Source organism: Rhinolophus sinicus, chromosome 9 (genome assembly GCF_057876585.1).
Source record: "Rhinolophus sinicus isolate RSI-liver-muscle chromosome 9, RSI-T2T, whole genome shotgun sequence".
Lineage (NCBI taxonomy): Eukaryota > Metazoa > Chordata > Mammalia > Chiroptera > Rhinolophidae > Rhinolophus > Rhinolophus sinicus.
The window spans coordinates 31889863-31901255 of NC_142509.1; the positions used below are offsets into that span (position 1 = coordinate 31889863).

At 45.2% G+C, this 11393-nt stretch overlaps 1 long non-coding RNA gene across 1 annotated transcript in view; it reads right to left on the reverse strand.

Moving 5' to 3' along the window:
- LOC141569212 (uncharacterized) overlaps nt 1–8761 on the reverse strand; it is a 98202-nt gene extending 89441 nt beyond the window's left edge. The window contains exon 1 of the long non-coding RNA XR_012492684.2: nt 8683–8761. This is a non-coding gene — a long non-coding RNA (uncharacterized LOC141569212). The remainder of the gene's footprint in view (nt 1–8682) is intronic.
- Nucleotides 8762–11393: the final 2632 nt, after the last annotated feature.

The window sequence follows — 11393 nt, forward strand, 5'->3', positions numbered from 1 at the left end:
TGGCAGACAAAGTCACGCTCCCCAAATACTCCATGTGTTTCCCTACCTTTCCCAGCCCCTAGCAGGTCATTGAAGTCACATGACGAGTTCTAGCCAATGAACTGTGGATACAAGCTATGTGCTTCAGTTCGAGGTTGAGGCAATGAAAAGCCCCATGTAAGACTCCCCAGTCTCTCTCTGCTCCTGTCACAGTGACCAAGGAGGCCAAGTGCTCCACACAGCCAGTCCACAGAATGGCGGCACTCCCATCAGGCTGAGTCCTTGAATAACTATGTGGACCAGAGTCCTGTGATGGATGTGCAAGGCGAGCAAGAAACTAACTTTTGTTGTGTCAAGCAGCTAAGATTTTGAGGTCTCTTTGTTACCACATCATAACCTAGCCTCTCCTGATTGATACACATACCCTAGAAAAACTCTTCTTCGTTCTTCAAAACCTAATCCAAACGTTGTCTCCTCGGAGAAATTTTTTCATCCTCCAGAAAAAGTTACTCTCTCCCCCCACTGTATTCTGTAGCTTAGAGATACTTCTATGGCAACTTTTATCACAAGTATATCCATCTTTTAGGAGTTCCAACCTGTCCACACCCTGATCACTGACAACCTTGTGGAAGAGACATGCTTATGTTAGTTAATTAGTAGCATGTAACCCTACTTCATCAGCCCATAGCTATTCAGAATGGGACTAGACCTTTGACCCTAGCGGAATCCATCCATTCTTTCTCCCTGAAACCAGAAACACAGACTCTGGTCAATCAGATGCTAGAACTGAAAGCAGTCATGTATAGTTGGGGTTAGAGTGGTATTGACATCCACTGGGTGTTGAACAAAAGAAAACTATTCTTCAAAGAAAGGAAAAGAATGAAACAGATGTACAAAGAGCAACAAAGATGAGGTGCCATATGGTTCTAGGAAGACAGAGAAAGTGACATCTAATCCTGATCTTCCAGTTCCCCATTCTAAACCCTTCTGATAAAGGGTTCGTCTTGCTACAAACTCATCAGTTTGTAGGGGTTTTTATTTCTTACAAACAAGAAACCTTGCGAAGGCATTAATGATTATTTCTAGAACAAGCTGTGATAGCTTTTATTTATATGTGCCCAAGAATCTTTTCCATCCCATTTCTTCTGGCTCTTTGATGGGGTCTATCATAGAACTCCACAGTATTATAGTGATTGGACAAAGAAGGTCATGTGACCAAAATGGGGCCAATCAAAGGCCTTCCCTGGGATTCATATACTGATGCTGAGAAGAAGATTCTTTCTCTTCCCACATGGATGAAGGAGCTATTTGGAGATGCTGGAGGCCAGAGATAATAATGTTGAGGCAAAGAGGAGAAAGAGGAAGAAGGGAAAAGAGGAAAAGAAAAGGGAGCAATCCTGATTTCAGTCCTAGACCCTGATTCCCCAGCTTTCTTCTTTCCATTATGTAAAACACCCCACTACCCTTTCAAGGTATGTAAACAGTTAAATCCCTTTTCAGGACTTAAGCTGGTGGGACCTGCATTTCTATTGATTGCATGCAACCAAAATAACTTGAGTTCTTACATCTTTGTCTCCCCAACACACTCTAAGTGTCTTGAAGACGAGGACCAAGTCCCATTCGTCACTACATCCCCAGAGTCTAGCACATAGGAGTTGCCAATTAATGTTATTGATGAAGTCTGTGGAGTCATGGTGACGCCTAATATTCAATGTATCATGTCACCTCATAGTTGTCATGAAAGTATCTTTGATATCAAAATGGAAGATGCATAACTCAGTATTTCAGAGAGAGAGAAGGTGTCCTTGAATCAAATAGATATGGGTTTGAATCCCAGCTTCTACGCTTTGGGTAAGTGACGTGGCTTCTCAGAGCCTCAGTTCCTTATCTGTAAAATGGGAGATATTCACAATACCTACCCCATAAGATTTTTGTGAAGATAAAATTACATGATAAATGCAAAGTACTTTGGACAGTGCCTTACACACTGTGCTCAATGCATATATTTTATTATTGTTATTAGTAGTAGTACTACTACCATATAATTATTTTTAAATCATTTTTTAAATATTCTGGTTCTTTTAGTTCACAAGACCTTAACCTGTGCTTCAGGGAAACCTTGAGCCATCAAAGAGCATGAACATATAGAGATACTGAGGGAGGAGAGAACCTCACAGTAATTATCCAGTTCTCAAAGGGCATCCAAGAGCTGAAAGACCTTGAAAGTTGCTTGTGACTCTCAAAACATACATCTGTAACTGATCCAGCAATCCCACTTCTGGGTCTATGCCCAAAGGAACTGAAAGCAAGGACTCAAACAGGTATTTGTGCACAAATGGTCACAGCAGCATTACTCACAATAGCCAAAAGGTGGAAACAATCCTAATGTTTATAGACAGATGCATGAATAAACAAAACGTTGTATTTACATACAATGGAACACATACAATGGTATATACACACAAAGGAAGGAAATTCTGGCGCCTGCTACCACAGGGATGAACCTTGAGGCCATTAGGCTAAGTGAAATTGGCCAGTCACAAAAGGACAAATATATGATTCCACTTAGATGAGGGATCTAGAGCTGTCAAATTCCTACAGACAGGGTAGAAGAATGGTGGCTGTCAAGGGCTGGGGAGAGAGGGAAGGGGGAGTTACTGTTTAACAGGGACAGAGTTTCAATGGGTGATGAAAAAGCTCTGGAGATGGATGGGGCTGACAATGGTTGCACAACAATGTGAACGTACTTAATACTACGGAACTGTACACTTTACTAACAATTATCACCCCAATACATTTAATAAAATAAAATTTAAAAAAAAAAGAATTAAAATGGTAAATTTTACATTACGTATATTTTGCTACAATTTTTAAGTGAAACAGAAAAAAAAAAAAAAAAAGAACAGCCATACATCTGTGGTCCTCTGAACTTGTAATACCAAATGCTTCCATGCCAGTCCCACGCCCACGGATCACCCAGTGTGCAGTGGGGAAGGAAAGCGCCAAACACAGCTCCCTCCTCGGTTGGCCCAACAGAGCCATGTCTTCCAAGAGCACTCTGGGTTCAGCCAAGCCCCAAACACGTTTCGCCTGCAGCACTTCATTCCGGCTGTAATGAAATTACGTGTGTGTGCTTACAGGGAAAGGGAGTGGGTATGGTTTTAATTTATTTACGCTCAGCAACTCAGAACGCAGTAGGGTAGTTGCCGTTTGATGTCGGAGGCGTTCTGCAAGGCCTCTGCATCAGCCTCGGTTCTCTTTGGTAACAAGAAACCAAGGTTAGCTCAGACTAAATTGTCTTGAAAGTCTGAGCAGCGAAGGGGCTCCAAATGTGAAACTTGCCAAGGGAACGCATTCCCTCATCCAAGTAGGCATGAAATAAGAATCTAGTTCCTGGGACCCAGGCGCTGCCCACACAATTCAGAAACTCAGACTTATTCTGCAAAAGCTCAGCCGCTCTGAGTCAAGGAGTAATTTTGGAGGAGAGAAAAGCCCTTTATCAAGAACTACTAGGATGCCTGGGATGTTAGACATGGTCTCTCAGTCAAATGCCATTTTTCTGATGAGGAAACTAGGCTCAGAGGAGTAAATAGTCTGGATCAAGGTGTTCAGTGGAGCCGTGGGGCTTGAACTCAGGTCTGATGGCAGCAACTATGTTCTTTCAGTTCCACGACCTGCTGCACTTACTATGGCTGCGTAACAAATCGCCCCAAAACTTGTGATGCAAAACGGCAACCATTTTATTACACACACAGAAGCTATGATTCGGGAATTTCAAAAAGGTATCGTGGGTATTATGAGTTGAACTGTATCCCCACTCCCACACCCCCAAAAAGAGTAGGTTAAGGACCTAACCCCCGGTACCTCAGAATGTGACCTGATTTGAAAATAGGGTCTTTACAGAGGTAATCAGGTTAAAAGGAGGTCCTTCGGGATATCGAATCAATATGACTGGGGTCTATATAAAAAGAGGGATTTTGGACACACACACACACACACACGCACACACACACACACACACTCTCCCAGAGGAAAGACAAGGGAAGAGACACAGCAAGAGGGCTATGTGAAGATGGAAGACTCCAATGATGCATTTACAAGACAAGGAATGCCAAAGATTCTTGAAAAACCACCAGAAGCTGGAAGAAGTAAGGAAGGCTTCTTCCCCTGCAGGTCTCAGAGGGAACACAGCCCTGCCAATACCTCGACCTTGGACTTCTAGCCTCCAGAACTGTGAGACAATAAAGTTCTGTTGTGCGAAGCCACCCAGTTTGTGGTATTCTGTTATGGTAGCCCTCGGAATGTAACACACTCGCTAGAACAGAGGTCAAAGACAAAGCCGACTAGTAGGGGGCCGGGTCTTCATATCCCCTTCAACTAGTCCCACTCTCCTTTAATCTGCTTTACATTTGAGTTTCTGCACCATGATTTTATTTGAAAAGAGATTTCCATAGTTATAAAAGCACTTTCAGTTTTACAAGACCGAGTATGAAATCTGAGGTCCAGAGAGAAGCAGGACTTGCCTGAGGGCACCCAATGACTCAGCAGCCGCCCTAACACAAGAATGCAAGGTTCCTGGCGGCTACTCCTGTGTGCTTTCCTCTCAACCCCTCATTGGGGTGAAGGCCCCGCCAGCATGAGGATAAAATCCATGACGTCCCATGTGTTCTTCGTGGCGGGTGCCATTTTGCGTGGCTCCACTTCAAACACTTCTTATCCCCACTTGGGCCCCCTTTTCATCACTGCTCTGAGGCTAAAAGATGGTGCCCTTATTGCATCAAGCACCCAGGCTCCAAGGCCAACCGGGCACGAGGGCCGGGCTGCCCCTCCCAACAGTGACCTTATGGAATGCCCTTTCAGCAGAGGTGAGTGGCGGGAGGGAGCTGGCAGAGCAGGCCTGGGGCACAGGGTTAGGCCCTGATAACCCGAGATCAAAGCAGCCTGTCAGCAGTGTCAGCTGAGAGGCAGCCAAGACAAGCGACGCGGGCAGCTTTATCTCCCCGCTGGCCCAAGAGCCAGGGCGGGGAAAGCTCCACGGTTCCCGGAAACTATTTCTGGACGGGCAGAAGGGAGCCCATGGTGCTTCTCCTCGTTCCAGCTTGGCTCAGGGTCTGTCTCCTGCCCTCTCAGGCACCACGCGTGGTTTCCTCTGGCTCCCCTTTCCGTTTTTTCCTGCTCTTTCATCCACAATTTTCCATTTTCATCTAGACATGTGTACACACACAATAAAGATTGTTCTCTTCCCTGAAACACTGCCACTCCTGCTCTCAATTTTTCTTTCTCTTTCACACACACACAACAGACAGAAGATGGCTGCTGCCCTTCTTACCTCCCTGCCAACACACACACAGCTGCTGCTTCTTGTCCCCGTCTTTTCCATTCTCACCTTCACAGACATACAGGTTTCTTTCACCTTCCCTGATGCACATATATGTTTGCACCCGTGCACACACACACACAGTCACACTCACACCTGCCAGGGTTACACTCTCCAAACTCTCTTAAACAAGAATCCAGAGACAGCTGCCAATTAAAACAATGAAAACTCCTCGCCTTCCTTTCAGTTATTATGAGCTCCGGGACCATTTCCACCAGCTGATACCTGGACATTGTTTTTTCCTACAATGAGCTGACCCTTTCGTTTGCAGCTGAAGGAAAACCCAGCCACTGCCCTTGCTCCAGCTGTGGCTTCTGTCAACTGGGCAGCCCACAGCTGGCTGGATTTAAACACGTCAATTATAGTCCAGTTATCTTAGTACTTTTACAAAAGAAGGGGGGGAGGGGATCTGCCCCCCTCCCAGTAATATTAGCTGAGTGATTCCAGAACCTTCTACCCACAGAAAGTCTGAATTCCCTCTCTACCCTTGAACTCACAGTTGATCTCTTCACCATGTGTCCACACTGGCTGCAGGAAGAAAGCAGGACAGGGACATCAATACACCTGCTACTTCCTGCCTTAAGCACCTGTAAGCCTCAGGATTTCATCAGAGGAATAGGATCGGCGGGAAGGAAAACAGGGAGCAGGATGGAGAAGATGGTTCAAGGAGTCACGCCATTGCCCAGGGGCAAAGGAAAGGAACAGAGCATTGATTGAGCCCCTGCTGTGTGCTGGCTACCCACTTCCTACCTGTGCTGGGAAATGTCATGAAGAGACTGTGGATCACGCTGTCAGCACGGGATGCATAATGAGCACTCAAGGCCTTGCACATGTGTTTCTCTCTTTCGACCACCATTGCAACACCCCGCAATGGCTACCCCCATTTCGTAGATGAGGGAGATGACGCTCAGAGGGGTTTGGTGACAACCCCTAATCAGAGCCTTAAATGCTAGAGTCAGTATCTCTCTCCCCACCCTTCCTGCCAGCCAGGGAGCAAAGTGGTTGATTGGGGAAAATTCTGTGGCAGCCGTTTGCTTCTTCCACAAAATAACGCAAAATCCTGGTTTGGGAAAGGTGTTTTTTCGAGCTTCCTTCAGGCCTGGTGAAACCAAAATTTCTGAGTATTATAATACATCTGAAAAGGCTCATCGAGACCCTTAGGACCCAACCACTCATGTTACAGATTAAAACAAATGGCAGCAAGGGAAAGTATAAAGGGGCTGGATAATTTTTTCCTACGCTGCACCAGTATTCCTTATCAGGGTAAAAGTGTCTCAACGTTGCTTTGGGAAAACAAACGTTCTTTTAGTGGCTAGAATCATCATGGAGCTGTCACTCATGATGTCACCATCAAAGGGCAGGCGTATGGTGCAAGCTCCCTCAGATGCTCCCAGCCAGGAATTTGCATCTGAACAAGGAATGGGGATTTGTAATTCATTCATGTCTTCAGCTAGACCATGAATTCCTGCTATCCAGTTCCCATGGCTTCTGTTTTTTTGTTGTTTGTTTTTGTTTTTAAGAGAACTTGTTCTTCTATTCCACAAACTCCCTCATATCCTTCCAGTATATTCCTTCGTTGCATTAAATTAAAGTCACTTTCTGTGGCTTGCGATCAGAGAATTCTAAGTGATACAGGAAGGCATCCAGCCAAGCTCACCCAGCAAGGTAGAGGCAGAGTAGAGACTAAAACCCACTTCTGATCCCCAGTCTGTTACTTCCTCTGGGGGATAGAAGGACTTAATTGGGCTTAGTTCTTTCTTTCATCCTCTATATTGCTTACTAGCTTTGAGCCTCAGTTTCTCTATCTGAAAAATGGGGATTTTAGGTCGAACAAATGAAATTTTGACCTACGAAACTGCAAGTTTTATAGGTCAAAAATGGGCAAATATATTGGCAATACTCTTAAGTTGGCGGGAGAGATCCCAATTCCAATTCATGGGGGAGAGGTTTTCTCACACCAACTAGCAATTCTCCGGACACCAGCTGTCATACAATTTAACTCAATTCTGACACTCTCTACCCAGAGATTGTGCCATATTCCATAAGTTAAGGGCTCAGTCCCACAAGACTGCCCTGCCCCTGCCAACTTCAGAGGCCAGTCACAAGCCAAGGTTGTCACCTATGCTTCTAACCCACTGGCTATAAATCAAAGGTTCCCACAAACCCCTCCTTGGGTTTGATTAATTTGCAAGAGCAGCTCACAGAACTCAAGAAACGTGTTTACTCATTGGATTACCAATGTATTATGAGAGGATATAACTCAGGAACATCTAGATGAAAGAGATGCATAGGGCAAGATATATGGGAAGGGGCACGGACCTTCCATGCCCGCTTGGAACATACCAGTTGCCCCAAATTTCCACGTGTCCACCACCCCAGAAGCTCTCCAAACCCTATCCTTTTGGGTTTTTATGGAGACTTCACGTGGGCATGATTGATTAAATCATCAGCCATTGGCGATTGATCTCAATAATTTCCAATCCCTCTACCCTCCCAGGAGGCCACGAAATGGGACTGAAAGTTCCAACCCTCTAATTTCATGGTTGGCTTTCTGGGTAACCAGCCCCTTCCTCAAGTGCTTCCAAAAGTCACCTCATTCACATAACAAAAGACACTTTTATCATTCGCATCCCTTAGAAAATTCCAAGGGTTTTAGGAGCTCTGTGCCAGAACCTGGGATAGACCAAACATACACTTCTTATTATAAATCACAATATCACAGTCAACCACGCCCCAACTTGCCTCACTGGGACCTTTCTCACTGGTGGCATGTAGCTCTCCTCTCCAAGATCTTACTTAGAACATTGGGAAAGGAATGACTTGTGTTAACTCAAAAGTCCAGGAGCGGGTTCTAGCCTCAGACAGAACTGGATCCATACACTCAAACTACACCACGGAGAATCTCTCTCCCCACCTCTCATTTAGTTGACTGTTTTCCATACAGGCTCTCCCATCATGGTGGCAAAGAAGACTCTCAGAAGTGCCAAGCTAACATCCTACCAATTTAGCAACCCCAGCCAAAAAGGTGTTTCAATTTCTTAACCATTCCATTAACAGTCACAAGGCCATCCATGAACCAACCAGTTTGGCCAGGAGTCAGAAGGCTCGGATTGGTCAGGCCCTGGTTCTGGCCTTGGGGATGAGTTATCCTTACCTTAATTATATGGAAACAGAGCAGAGGAGGAAGTTTCCAAAAGAGGAAGGAAATTGGGATGAATTACACAAAATGGGGACCTGAGCAGGAGAAATTGTAGATGTCCACTATATATGTCCTGCTGGTTCAAAGTCGCATAGCAGCATTGTTAAATGATCTAGGTCACACGTACCTGTGCTGGAAGCCTTCCACCACCACTTTCGAGACCTTGGGCAAATGGTGATCCCATTGAGTATCAGTTTTCTCATCTGTAAAGTGGATAGAAAACTAGTATCAGTTTTATAAAGGTTAGGTTGATAAAGATTAGAAAGAATGCAAACATCATAGGACATTTGTCACATCAAAGGTGATAAGTTCAGTAGATTGTTACTTCTAAAAATCTCATTTCTCAACACCCACAAATACCCTAATTCCTGACTTCCAGAGGGGATTGTCTTGTCTTTCTCTGTCCTATGTCTTCCTCATTTATGTTGCTTTGCCTTTTTTTCCTTGCATAGATTAAACATACGCACGCGTACACACAGAGGTGAGCCCCCAAAATGGCAGTCACATAAAATAGGGGAGGTGAAGAACTGCGGGATTCATTTATATTTAACTGTGAGCAACCAGAGACTAGTGTAGTGGAAAATAGGCAAAAGGCTTGAAGGAGGAACGAGGATATTAAAATTGTAATTTTCCCAATCATATTGAGACATCTCTTTCAGCCCTAATGACAGGATGCATCGCACATCTGTCAAAAACTGGGCTACATCTCCAAGTAAAAACCCAATAAACTGAGTTTCTGCTCAGTGACAGCATAGGCTGAGGTCGCTGTCAGCTCTGTTTCCATTTTTTTCCCCTTTTCTTTTTCTCTCCAAGGCATTTTGTTTTTGTTACCATCTTTGTGGCATTGGCTCCTATTTTCCCCCTTTCTTTCTTCATTCCATGAATGGGCTACTACCTTAGTCTGCATGTACCAGAAAAGTGCACTGTGAAGCTTCCAATGTCCCCACACAGCTCCCAGGATGCAGTGGAAGGTCTACTGATCCAGCCCTGAGGGTCCACCCTGGATGCTGACTTCCCCAGCGGAGTCCATTTCTACTCCCTTTTCAAGTGGATGCTGGTGGCCAAGCTCAGGTAGGCAGAGGAAGCCTGAGGTGTAGTGCCCTAAGTGACATGTGGTTGAACTGACAATTGGCCAATGATAGGCAGAGGGCTGAGGAAATCCATGGCAAATGAGTGAGAATGGCACAATTTTAGAGATGTATTCGGGCACTTCCTTGGGTCTCAAGAACCTAACTTGGAAGCCCAACCTATGATGACTTTTTATTGTACGCTGGTTCTTGGGATGGTCACTAACATCAGTGGAGCCCCACAAATGGAAACTCAGCATCGTCGGGGGGGTTCTATGGCTGGATTATTGATGAAACTCCTCCGTGCTGGTTTCTAGTTCAATTTAACCAAATACCTCAAGGTTGTAGCCCTCCTTCCTACCCTCCAGGGCAACACCCGCCCCCAGGGACAGCCAAGCCTGGAGACGTCATTAACACATCGAATTCTCACATCCTTGAATGAACGGGGCATTCAAGAGTAGAAAATCTGAAACCCAATCAGAGGAACTTGGATCAACTGGACTCAAGGAAGAGGTAGCCGAGGAATTCTGAAATATTTTCCAAGCCAGTGGCAAGAGATGAGCTTGGAGCAGGAGACGTGGGCCAGACATGGAAAGATTGGATGGACTTTACCACGTGTACATGTCGGAGTCACTGAAGGGCTTAGAGCAAGACAGTGACAATCAGATTTGCATTTCAGGATATCACTCAGGTTGTGGCATGCAGAATGGGTGGAGGGGGGCAAGAGTGGAAACAGTTGACCAGTTGGAAGGCTCCTGTGGCAATCTATGTAAGAGGGGGAAGTGACCTGAGCCAACACATTGGGTAGAGGATGGAGACAAGTCAACAGCTCCAAGAACTATTCAAGAAATAGGATTAGAAAGGTAAATAGTTGTGCCCATAGACCTAATGAGTCTTTATGTGTCACCATCCTTGTACATAGCGCTTGATCTGGCAGGCTCTGAAATCAGACTGCCTAGGTGTGGTTATATTATCTAAGGTCTTCATTAGAAGCAGGTGGAGACCAGATACATTTAATGGTTCTCTTTGATGATCTACTTAGTAGTTGAGAAGAATTAAGAGGATGAGATTTGGAAGGCTCCAGAACATTTTAGGAAGACAATATCCTGACCCAAATAAGAAAGGACGAGAGCTAAATGCAGCCCATGGCAGTGGAGTCATGAAAGCAAAGCTGTGTTGGAGAGACACTGTCCTATGGAGAGGGGAGAAAAAGTACTTTCGGGATCCCAAAGCTTACACTTAACATTGAAGAGCCATTGAACAGTCCTCTGCCCTCTAGCGAAAGAAAGGCACACTTATTTGTCAGTGTGTCCTCAAATGCCATCTGATCAATGGTATAAGTTGCTAAGGTTGCTCCTCCAATGGATCTAATGCAAACAGATTGTCCTAGGGTTAAGCAGGGCAGGAACTGAAGGAGTTCCCATGGTGGGTAAATTCATCATCCTGGAGGCAATCAAGAGCTCGCTCAGTCCAGGTCACAAATGGAAACGTTCTTCACGGACAATGAACACCCTCCCCTGAGTGAGACGACCAACCATCCCAGTTTGTCTGGGACTTTCAGTGCTAACCTGGGGGAAAATCCCAGGCAAATCAGGATGAGTTGGTCCCCCGATCTACGAGCCCCACTTTGATTCACGTCACCATTTGAACATTCTTTTCCACGGTGATTTCAGAAACCATACTGACCAACTTGGGGTCAGCTTGGTTGGGAAGGAAAGAAAATCAATTAGCCAATCACACCTCTTCCATCCATCTTTTCCAATGGAAAGGA